Source organism: Pinus tabuliformis, chromosome 3_2 (genome assembly GCF_031772625.1).
Source record: "Pinus tabuliformis cultivar Carrire ecotype Pingquan chromosome 3_2, CPIR1, whole genome shotgun sequence".
In the NCBI taxonomy this organism is placed as follows: Eukaryota; Viridiplantae; Streptophyta; class Pinopsida; order Pinales; family Pinaceae; genus Pinus; species Pinus tabuliformis.
The window spans coordinates 74,350,954-74,361,124 of record NC_142302.1 but is presented as its reverse complement, the minus strand read 5'-3'; positions in this window follow the sequence as shown (position 1 = coordinate 74,361,124).

The following is a 10,171-nucleotide window of genomic DNA, read 5'->3' as shown; positions in this document are numbered from 1 at the left end:
AATTTTTCTTTCCACTTTTCTTGCCAACCTGAATGCCTTCTCCAATGAATCAGATTCCTAAAGACGAACCTCATGTTGAATGTTATCCTTTAAAGTCCTTATGGAGACATCAATCCTCTGCTTCTCTCGAATATCATTTTCCCTTATATTCAATTTTTGAATGTCCTCAATGTGCTTTGCCATTGAACACTTTTGTTTGAGATTTATCAATTGGCTAAAGAAGGTGTTTCTCTTTGTATCCTCATAATGTGCTATCATTTCCTTAGTGAAAATTGACCACATGACAAGTCCTTTATGAGAACAAAGCCCTTTATACCATAAAAATTGATTCGGTTCTAAATAATTAGATGCAATACATACCTTTTGTAACAGTGGAACCCCATGTAAATCAAAATATTTCTCCATCTATAGTATCTAATTTACCAGATACTTGCCATCAAACTTCCTCATCTCTCTTTTTCTTGATTTTAGGAGCTCGCTCTTGAAATGACTGTAACTCTCTAATTTTGGATCTTCCAGTTCTAAAATCGAGACCTGCAGTATTTCTTTGCGTCCACTTTTCAATGCCACCAGTCTGATCGAAATTGGATTCTCCAAGGAAGAGTTACTAACAATCTCCCAATATGACCTGATTATACACCTTTCCAGAATAGTGAACTTGTATGACATGCCACGTGTCACTGTTTTGACCTTCGGATCTAAACAATACACACAAAAAACTAGACTGTCCTCTTTCTATAAATTCTTATGAAATTTGAATCTGATGATCAAAGAGAAAGTTATGATGATTTTCCCAAGGTCACCTGTTTAAGATGTAATTCGGGAGTCTGAAAAAACCCTAACTTCCTCAGATCATATATCCGAAAATATAGCGAGACAAGATCTGAAATTCGGACCCGCAGTTCAGACGGATTTCTTATCAAATGGGTTCTTGTTTTAGCTTTTGAAACTTCGTAGCGAAAACATTATAGTGAACATTCCACGGTGACCTATTTTAGATGAAATTTTGGATCTTGCAAAAACTATAACTTCCTCAGATAATATCTCTGAAAATATAGCGAGACAAGCTCTAAAATTTGGACCTAAGGTTTAGCGAGATTTCGTGTCAAATGGGTTTTCTTTTTAGCTTGTGAAACATCGTAAAAAAAAAAAAAAGTTATAGCAAAAATTCCACGATGACCTGTTTGGAGCGGTGAAAACCCTAGAATCCAAAGCTCTGATACCAAATGTTATGAAACTAGCTCACAAAAGATAGAAATAATCCTCTTCGAGGGGGCAACCTCCTTTACATTACACAAATGTACAATTCTTCGATGATACAAATGACAAGACCTCCTTTCTATATATAGGAGTCTAAGAGGTCATAATATAATCAGAGCCGACACAACAATAATAATGTAAAGGCACAATAATAACAATAGTGGGCTTCTGTGGGGCACAATAGTAACAATATGGGGACTACATGGGTACAAAAATATAATAAGTGGGTTGTACTAATAACAATAAGGGGTTACACTAGTAGTATAGGGGCCTAACAGAAAGTCACTAAAGTATGTAAAGTGAAATGTGTATAAACATTTCCAATAAATTGAGAAGAGAGTTGTCTCTTAACAATGTTATATATGAAAAAAATGAACCTAAGTATGCTTGATGATAAGAAACACAATAATTATGAAAACGCCCCAATATTCATGTAGAAAAAACTCAAAATCCTGATGACCACTACTAAAAAGAAAAGTATGGAGCTTTGGGCTCACAAATTGTTCACACAAAACACCCTTCCCCAAGTATTCAAGATCAATTAGATATTAACAAAGATAGAGAATGACAACCATGCTAACAACCAACTTCTACAAACAAGCCAAACTTAGCATACAAGGAACAAATAACGTGATAATAGGGCTACCCATGAACTTGAAAACCAAGAATAATTCCAAGTGAAAATTGAACAAAGTTGCTCACATGCTTCCCACAACGAAAGGGTCATATCGTCCATTATCTCACCTTATCTTGGCTGGGTTAAAATTTGACCTTCAATTACTAAAATCCCCAAGATTTGATACATGTGTGAGAGAGAGTTGGGTCACGTCAAGTTTGTTGCATTTAATTGAGGAAAGGTTGGCACTTGAAATACATATATCACAATAAGGGTTTTTGAGATCCAAGGGAGGTGATGTTTAAACCTAATGGACAAGTGGAATTATCCTTCTCATTAAGTCTTTTGAATGCTACAAAAAATCATGGTGAGACCTATGCCATCTTCCAAGGGATTCTTTAGGTATTTTTCCTAGATTTGAGTAAAATAATAATAATAGTGGGATACTCTTGGACTTTAATTTTCCATATCTTCCTTGGTTTTTCTCTTAAGGATTTAAAGCTACAAGTCATTTTCAAAATAATATACTCTCTATTGTTAAAATTTAGGAACTACTCACTATTTCATGTCTTAAGAATTAACAATAAGGAGGTTGATCTCCTTGTAAATCAAAGCATCAACCTGGAAGCTAGCACCGTAGTGATTAATAATAGGGTGGGTAACTCCCCTATCCCTTAATCTAATGTTTCAACCCAAGTGGAATGGGTTGTGGTATTCCTATTGTGCCCAAGATCTAGGCTAGCACATAGTGAACATATTGCGATAGTGGTTAGAGTCCATACAGAGGTGGGTCTATTCATTCCTCAAGGAATGCTCACAGGGAAGTTAGCTTACACATTTGAAGTATATTTTGGCATTGATGTGTGTTTCAGTGTTGCAGATGTGTTTTTGGTTGGCATTGATGTCAACTTGGTAGCATGGGTTTTAGGTGGATTGGTTATGCATGTGTATGTGTGGCTACAGGTGGCTTTTGTATGGATGATGTGTAGATGGTTCGTAGCATGTTTACTAGCATGGAGATGTGATCCGCAGGTGTTACATATAGAGTGTGATCAGAGGGTTTCATGGTCCTCATGATCATGTTATTATTGTTGAGTTGGATGGTGGTGTGTTCTACTTACCTTGATGAATAGTTGTGCATAGGTGTTGCATGACCATTATAGAGTAGAGATGTGATGATATCCTTGTTCATGACGTTGCTACAAGTGTTACTATTTGTTCATGATGTTTCTACAGGGGTTAGAGTCAAGGAGTCTTGTTGATCAGGTCTCCACGTCTCGGATTAGGTATTAATGTTGATGATATGATGCATAAGATTTGGATATGATCTACACGTGTTGGAGGATGCTTGAGTAGGTTGTACATGTTTTGGAGGTTTGTCATGACGTCTATCACACCCTCTTGCAACTATACTCCAAGTGGTGGCTTACACATGTTGGAAACTGAGATTTTAGAGGGTATGAGTTAGTTTTCTTCATAGTAACAACATACGTATGCAGGTTTCCTTCACAAGAGTAGTGTATTCATTCTGGAAGTGAAATTTCTCCACATTCCTCGTGCTGCTTAGTTAATTAATGGTTTTTCTGGATTTTCTTGTTCTGGTTTTTCCATTTAAAGGTCAGAAAAGGTTAATTAACTTATAGAAGATGGTTAAATTAAAGAATCTCTCTCATTAAGTGAAGTTAGTGGATTGATCTAGTCAAGAAGCCAAATCCAAATCAAATCAAGCATATGAACATAGCTTCATCACTCAGTTGCATTTATCGATTTAATCATTCTAGAAAATTATAAATAGAGGAAGGCTTTGAGTCTATTTGGTTGGTTGTCTTGAGAGTGTGAGAGCATGCCATTGTGAGGGCATTGAGAGTGGGTAGAGATCATAGCAACTACTCACATATATTTTACAAAGTTATATCAGAGAATTGTGTGTAGAAATCGAAGATAGAGGTGAGAAGAAGACTCAAAATTTATGTGTTGTTTGTGGTATAAAATTGGTAGATTGAGGTTAGTGAAGGGTTTGTTGTGAGAAGAAGAGAAGAATTTCATTCCTCTTAGTCAGAGTTTGATTCAGATTTATTATGTTAATGCAGATTGGATCATTATGTTTTTTCATCTATCCCAATGAATTTGGAGTGGAAAAAGTGGAGGAATTGGCTCACAAGACAGTTTTTACTGGTGGGACCCAGTTTGGCAAAATGGGGTCTGAAACCTTCCAAGAGCATTTTGAGGCATCAAACGATGTTTTTTGGGGTAAAAATTTGTTTCTTTAGTGATGCACTATTTCATGTTGTTCTAGACATACAGATATTTCAAACAACACAACAAGTGCGCCAATCAGAGTCCTATGCAAAAGTTATGCCACTCGAAAGTCGACCTTCCTGTTTTCACACCTATATTTTGGGAGTATGCCACATCAGCCCCCATTTTTCATGGAAAAGGGGATATCCAAGTGATTATGATGTAAAAGACTCCAAAATATTCTATAGAGTTGATGTAGTCAAAATTAACCACTAGTAGGCTATCGGGTTATGTTATAACCAGACCACTAGGAAGAAGAGCCATTCCATTCTTTCGAGAGAATTTTGTTCTATAGCTGAGAAAAGATAGCTAAGAGAGATAGGAGGTAGAGAACACAGAGAGGATTTGTGTACTTTTTTATCTCATGAGCCACAAGTATTACTTCTATTTTACCTGCAACCATATTTCCAGACAAAGAAAGAAAGACAAGCGACCTCACCTTCTAGTTGGGTTTTCTCCTGAAAGGATTTCCCAGAGATAATATCTTATATCTTGTGTGTGTGTGTGCTTATTTTTTCATTAACTACTTTCCTACATAATTTCCATTCACATTCATGCACTAATTACAGTTAAATCTACTTATTTTAAAGTTTTAAAAAAATATAATAGTGTAGAATCTCAAATTTTTAATATAATATTATCAGATCTGTTGTATCGAACTGTTCAGTGGAATATCCATGATAGTTTTCAAATAATTTCGTATCAGAGCAAGTTTATTGGGTATTTGTGAATATTTTCAGGGGATCTAGGTCGATGACGTCGAAAATCGTAAAACCCTAATCATGACCAACGAATTTGTAAACGAACCTCGTCATCTTGCAGAGGTGAGGTTTTTGTGGCTTGAGCAACATGTCACAAATATAAACCACAATGTAAAACTCCTCAAGGTATCCCTAAGAAATAATTCGAGCATATTTGGATAATATGGGGATTCGAATGCAGAGGAGAAATCAGAAGGGTGATCAGAAGATCAAAAAGAAATGAAGAACGAGTCGAAGAAAGAACCTAGAAAAGATAAACCTAGTTCGAGTGTCATGAATCAATCCTTGTTCAAAATGGAAGCAAAATTTGATATAAAGTTGTACCATAGCGAGATCGACGCTCTGAAGCTGAACCACTGGTTGCATCATCTCAAAGTTTATTTCAATGTCCATCAGAACAAGAAAGGGAAAAAGATCTAATTCACGCAGCTGAAGTTAGAGGGCCATGCACTAACTTGGTGGGAGAGCCACATGGAAATCCTGAGGTTGGAGGGTTAACCTCTAGTGACTAAGTGGGAGGATTTCAAAACCCTCATTAAGTCACAATTCTATCCCATCGGGTACATGGAGGACTACTAGATCCGATGGCATTACTTCAAGAAAAATTTGGGCCAAAGCATGCAGGAGTACACCACGGAATTCAGGAAGATGGCTATAATGTTAGGTATCTCTTGAAAGAACCCAGATGTACTCCTCAACATATGAGGGATTTACACTACCATCTATGTGAGAAAGTGATATTTTTCAAGCCCAAATCAGTGGATGAAGTTTGTGTACAGGCACAATACCTGGAAAACATAGGCCTGAAAAGAGTGAAATCAAGTGGATCAAAGTAGAAGGAGAAATAGGAAGCTTCTAACGAAGGGAAGAATAAGCAAAAAGGGGGGAAGATAAAGATACGGCGGCTACAGCAAACCAGTGCAAGATCCTAGCAACCACTACACATTGATGGCCATACAGAGGATAAGTGTTGGAATTTGCATGTGTAGCTAAACTTGAAGAACAAGAAAAAAGATAATACGAAGAAGAATCTCATGGCTACAGATTCGGGCAACGAAGTTGAAATCAACTCGAATGTGGATGAGAAGATCATCTACACATCAATGCAAAAGGAGGTGAATCTGATTAGCCTTTAGCAACAAGAAGAAAAAGAAATGACCAAACTCTTCCATATAAAGATATAGGTCAAGAAGACAAAGATTGATGTTGTGTTTAACTAAGGATAGCAGGAAAATCTCATTGCAATAGAGTTGGTCAAGAAGTTGGGGTTGGAATTTCATGATCATGTAAGCCGATATCCACTGGGATGGGTAAATAAGGATGCAAAGTTGAAGGTAACAAAACAATGTAAAATTAGATTTTCTATCAATGCTGATTTTATTGATGAAGCAAGTCTAGATGTGTTTCCCCTTGATGTATGTGGAATCATGTTTTGGAGTCCATACATGTACATGCAAGTTTCAATATTCATGAGGAGAGCCAACCAATATTGGCTCATCAAGGGTGGAAAATTGTTCATCATCAATGCACACAAAGGCAAGTCAAAAATTTCCATGGTAAGTGCCAACCAAGCCAAGAAATTGATTAGTTCTAGCAAGAAGTATGTTTTACTGTTTTTAAGAGAAAGTTGGTCTTAAGAGAAGTCAACAAGAGGAAATTCATCCTTGGAGGGGTGTAATAAGAAACATAAAAAATAATTAGAGGAGCTGTTACAAGCATACAAGGATGTGTTTCAAGATCCTAAAGGGTTACCACCTAAGAGAGAAGTGGAGCATAAGATCCATCTATTGCTAGACTCCCCATTGAAAAATATTGGGTTTTTACAGGTAGTCTATTATAGAAGCAAGTGAGGTGAAGAAATAGTTGCAACAACAGCTGGAACAAGGTGTCATTTGACAAAGTACATCACCATTTCGGTCACCCATCATCATTGTGCCGGAGAAGGATGGGACATGGCGGATCTGTATAGATTACAGGGCGTTGAACAAAATCACGCTCAAGAACATATACCCCCCACTAATGATAGACGATCTGCTAGATCATTTGTAGCAAGAAAATTACTTCACCGAAATTGAATTGAAGTCTGGATATTACAAGTTTGAGTCGAAGAAGAAGATACATGGAAGACCACCTTCAAAATTAGGCAAGGTTTGTATGAGTGGTTAATTATGCCATTTGGCCTATGTAATGCACCAACTACATTTATGAGATTAATGAATGATGCACTGCGCCCTTCTATAGATTCATTTTTTATTGTCTATTTGGATGATATATTGGTATATAGTGCTACCTGGGAGGAGCATATGTCACATTTGACGCAGGTGATGGAAACATTGAAGAAGCACCACCTGCTAGAAATTTTCAAGAAGTGTAAGTTTACGCAACAATATTTGGTGTATGTAGGGTATGTGATTGATGGAGGAGAACTGAAGATATATCATTCCAAGATGGAGGTCATCGTGAAACGGTCAGTGCCTATTACTTTTTTTGGTGTCAGGAGTTTCATTGGGGTAGCAGAGTACCTAAGGAAGTTCATAGCCTCATTTTCAGCGGTGGTAACAACGCTCCATACCATAACAATAGGTGACAAGAGTTTCCAATGGGAAAAATGTCAACAAAGGGATTTTAAAGATCTAAAGAAGAAGATCATCCAAGCACCATTTTTGGAATTACCCAACTTGCAGTGGTCCTTTGAAGTGGAGACATATGCGAGAGGGTATGTTATGGGAGTTGTCTTGATGCAAGCAGGAAGGCCTATATGCTACTATTCTGAGTATTTCATCAGGAAGTCCTTAACTACCCTACCTATGACAAGAAGCTATATTCCATTATGCAAGTTGCGAAGAAGTGGAAGCACTATCTGATGGGAAGGGAGATAGTAATCCACATAGATCACCAACCGTTATATTACTTGGAGGCATAGAGTAAGCTACAACAGACCACACATTACAAGTGGATGGGGTTCTTACAACAATTTCATTTGGTGATCAAGTATAACAAGGGGAGCACAAACAAGTTGGTTGGCAGGATTTCAAAGGCCACCCACATCAAAGATCAGAACTTTGGGTATTCTTATGCACATGGAGCCATTCACCCATGATACATACAGAGAGGTATATTCAGAAGATGAGGACTTCAAGGAGGTGTATCAACAATTGTAGAGTCAGATTCATGTGCACAATGGCGCTAACATGGTTGAATACCATCTCTAGGATGGGTTACTCTACAAGCTAGATAAGATATGTGTTCCTAAAGGTGAGGGATTATAGCTGATCAAAGAGGCTCACACCTCCAAGGTTGCAGGGCACTTTGGTGTAGGGAAGAGCGTGTCTAACTTGTAGAGGTATGTGTATTGGCCCAAGATGCAAGAGCAGGTAGCTTGGTTCATAAGAGGATGCATGCTTTGTTGTACTAGTAAGCCTAGAAATAGGAAATAAGGTCTATATCATCCCTTACTTGTACCTAATCATCCATGGGAAATCATTTCCATGGACTTTGTGGGAGGTTTACCAACAACCAGGAAGGGTCATGACTAACTGTTCACGGTAGTTAATAGGTTCAACAAGATGTGTGTTCTAATGCCCTGTAAAAAGACCATCAATAAGAAAGAAGCATTAAACTTGTACTTTGGATAAGTTTGGGTTTACTTTGGGATACCAAGGAGCATCATTTTAGACAAGGATACAAGATTTTTTATTGCATTCTGGACTACATTGTGGGAGAAGATGGACACAAATTTCAAGATATCTACAACATTCCATCCACAAACAGATGGGTAGATAGAAGTAGTCAATAGGAATTTGGTACAACTTCTAAGGGGATATAACCAGAATCATCTGAAGACCTAGAATGAAAATCTGGTATATATACAACATCCTTACAATAGAGCAGTCCACACTTCTACAGGAAATTCCCCATTTGACACTTTTTTTTTATATTTTCCACCTTCACCTTTGGATATTGCATATGGGCAACAAGGAGGAGTAAGGGAGATCTTAGAGGAGATGCTTTGAGGGCTCAAATATTTATAGAGAAGATTAGGTAGATCCATATACATGTACAGGAAACACTTCAAAAGTTACAGGAGAAGTATAAGGCTATGCATGATAAAAAAACAATAGAGAATTCATTCAAGGCGGGAGACAAAGTATGGTTACAATTGAACAAGGAGAGGTTGTAGGGGCTTGGTAAGAAAATAAAGGATCTGAGGTATGGTCTCTTTAAGATACTGGAAAAGGTGGGTGATAATGCCTATCGATTCAATTTACCACCATATATGCACATTTACTCAGTTGTGAATGTAGAGAATCTGAAACTCTATGAGCCTTTTATGCTAGATTAGGAAGAGGAACGGGCCCTACCTTCTATGGAGGATTTGGCAGTAGATGTGCAGGTAGATTTGATAGGGGATACATTTTTACAAAAGATGTCCAGAACTACAAGATAGGGAATGCATGACCTTTGGCATATTGGATTGAAGGGACAGCTTCCAAGCAAAGCTAAATGGTACACCAGAGAGAAGATGGAGGAAAAACTTCCTCACCTAGTTTAGTAGAATCGTCTTGGGACAACAATCCTCCCAAAATGGGGAGGTGTGATCCAAATTAGATCATTATATTGTTTTTCATCCATCCTGATTCATTTGGAGTGGAAAAAGTGGAGGAATAAACTCACAAGACCATTTTTACCAGCGGGACCCAGTTTGGAAAAATGGGGTTTGAAACCTTCCGAGAATGTTTTGAGGCATCAAAAAACGTTTTTGTTTTTTTTTTGGGGGGGGGGGTATTTTCCACTCTAGCCCCACAACATCTCATGCTATTCTACACATAGATATCTTTCCAACGGCAAAAGAAGCGCGTCGATCGTATTTCATATGCAAAAGTTATGCCACTCAGAAGTTGACCTTCCTATTTTGACGCCTATAGTTTGGGAGGATGCCACTTTAGCCCCAATTATTCATGAAAAAGGGGCTAGCCACATGATTATGATGTAAAAATCCCTAAAATATTATATATTGTAAGTCTAGTTCAGAGTTGATGTTGTCAAAATTAACCACTAGTAGGTTATCAGGTTGTGTTATAACCAGGACACTAGGAGGAAGAGGCGTTCAATTCTTTTGAGAGAATTTTGTTCCATAGCTGGGCAAAGATAGCTAGGAGAGATATGAGGTAGAGAACATAGAGAGGATCTGTGCACTGTAGCAGCCCATGGACCACAAACATTACTTCTTTGTACC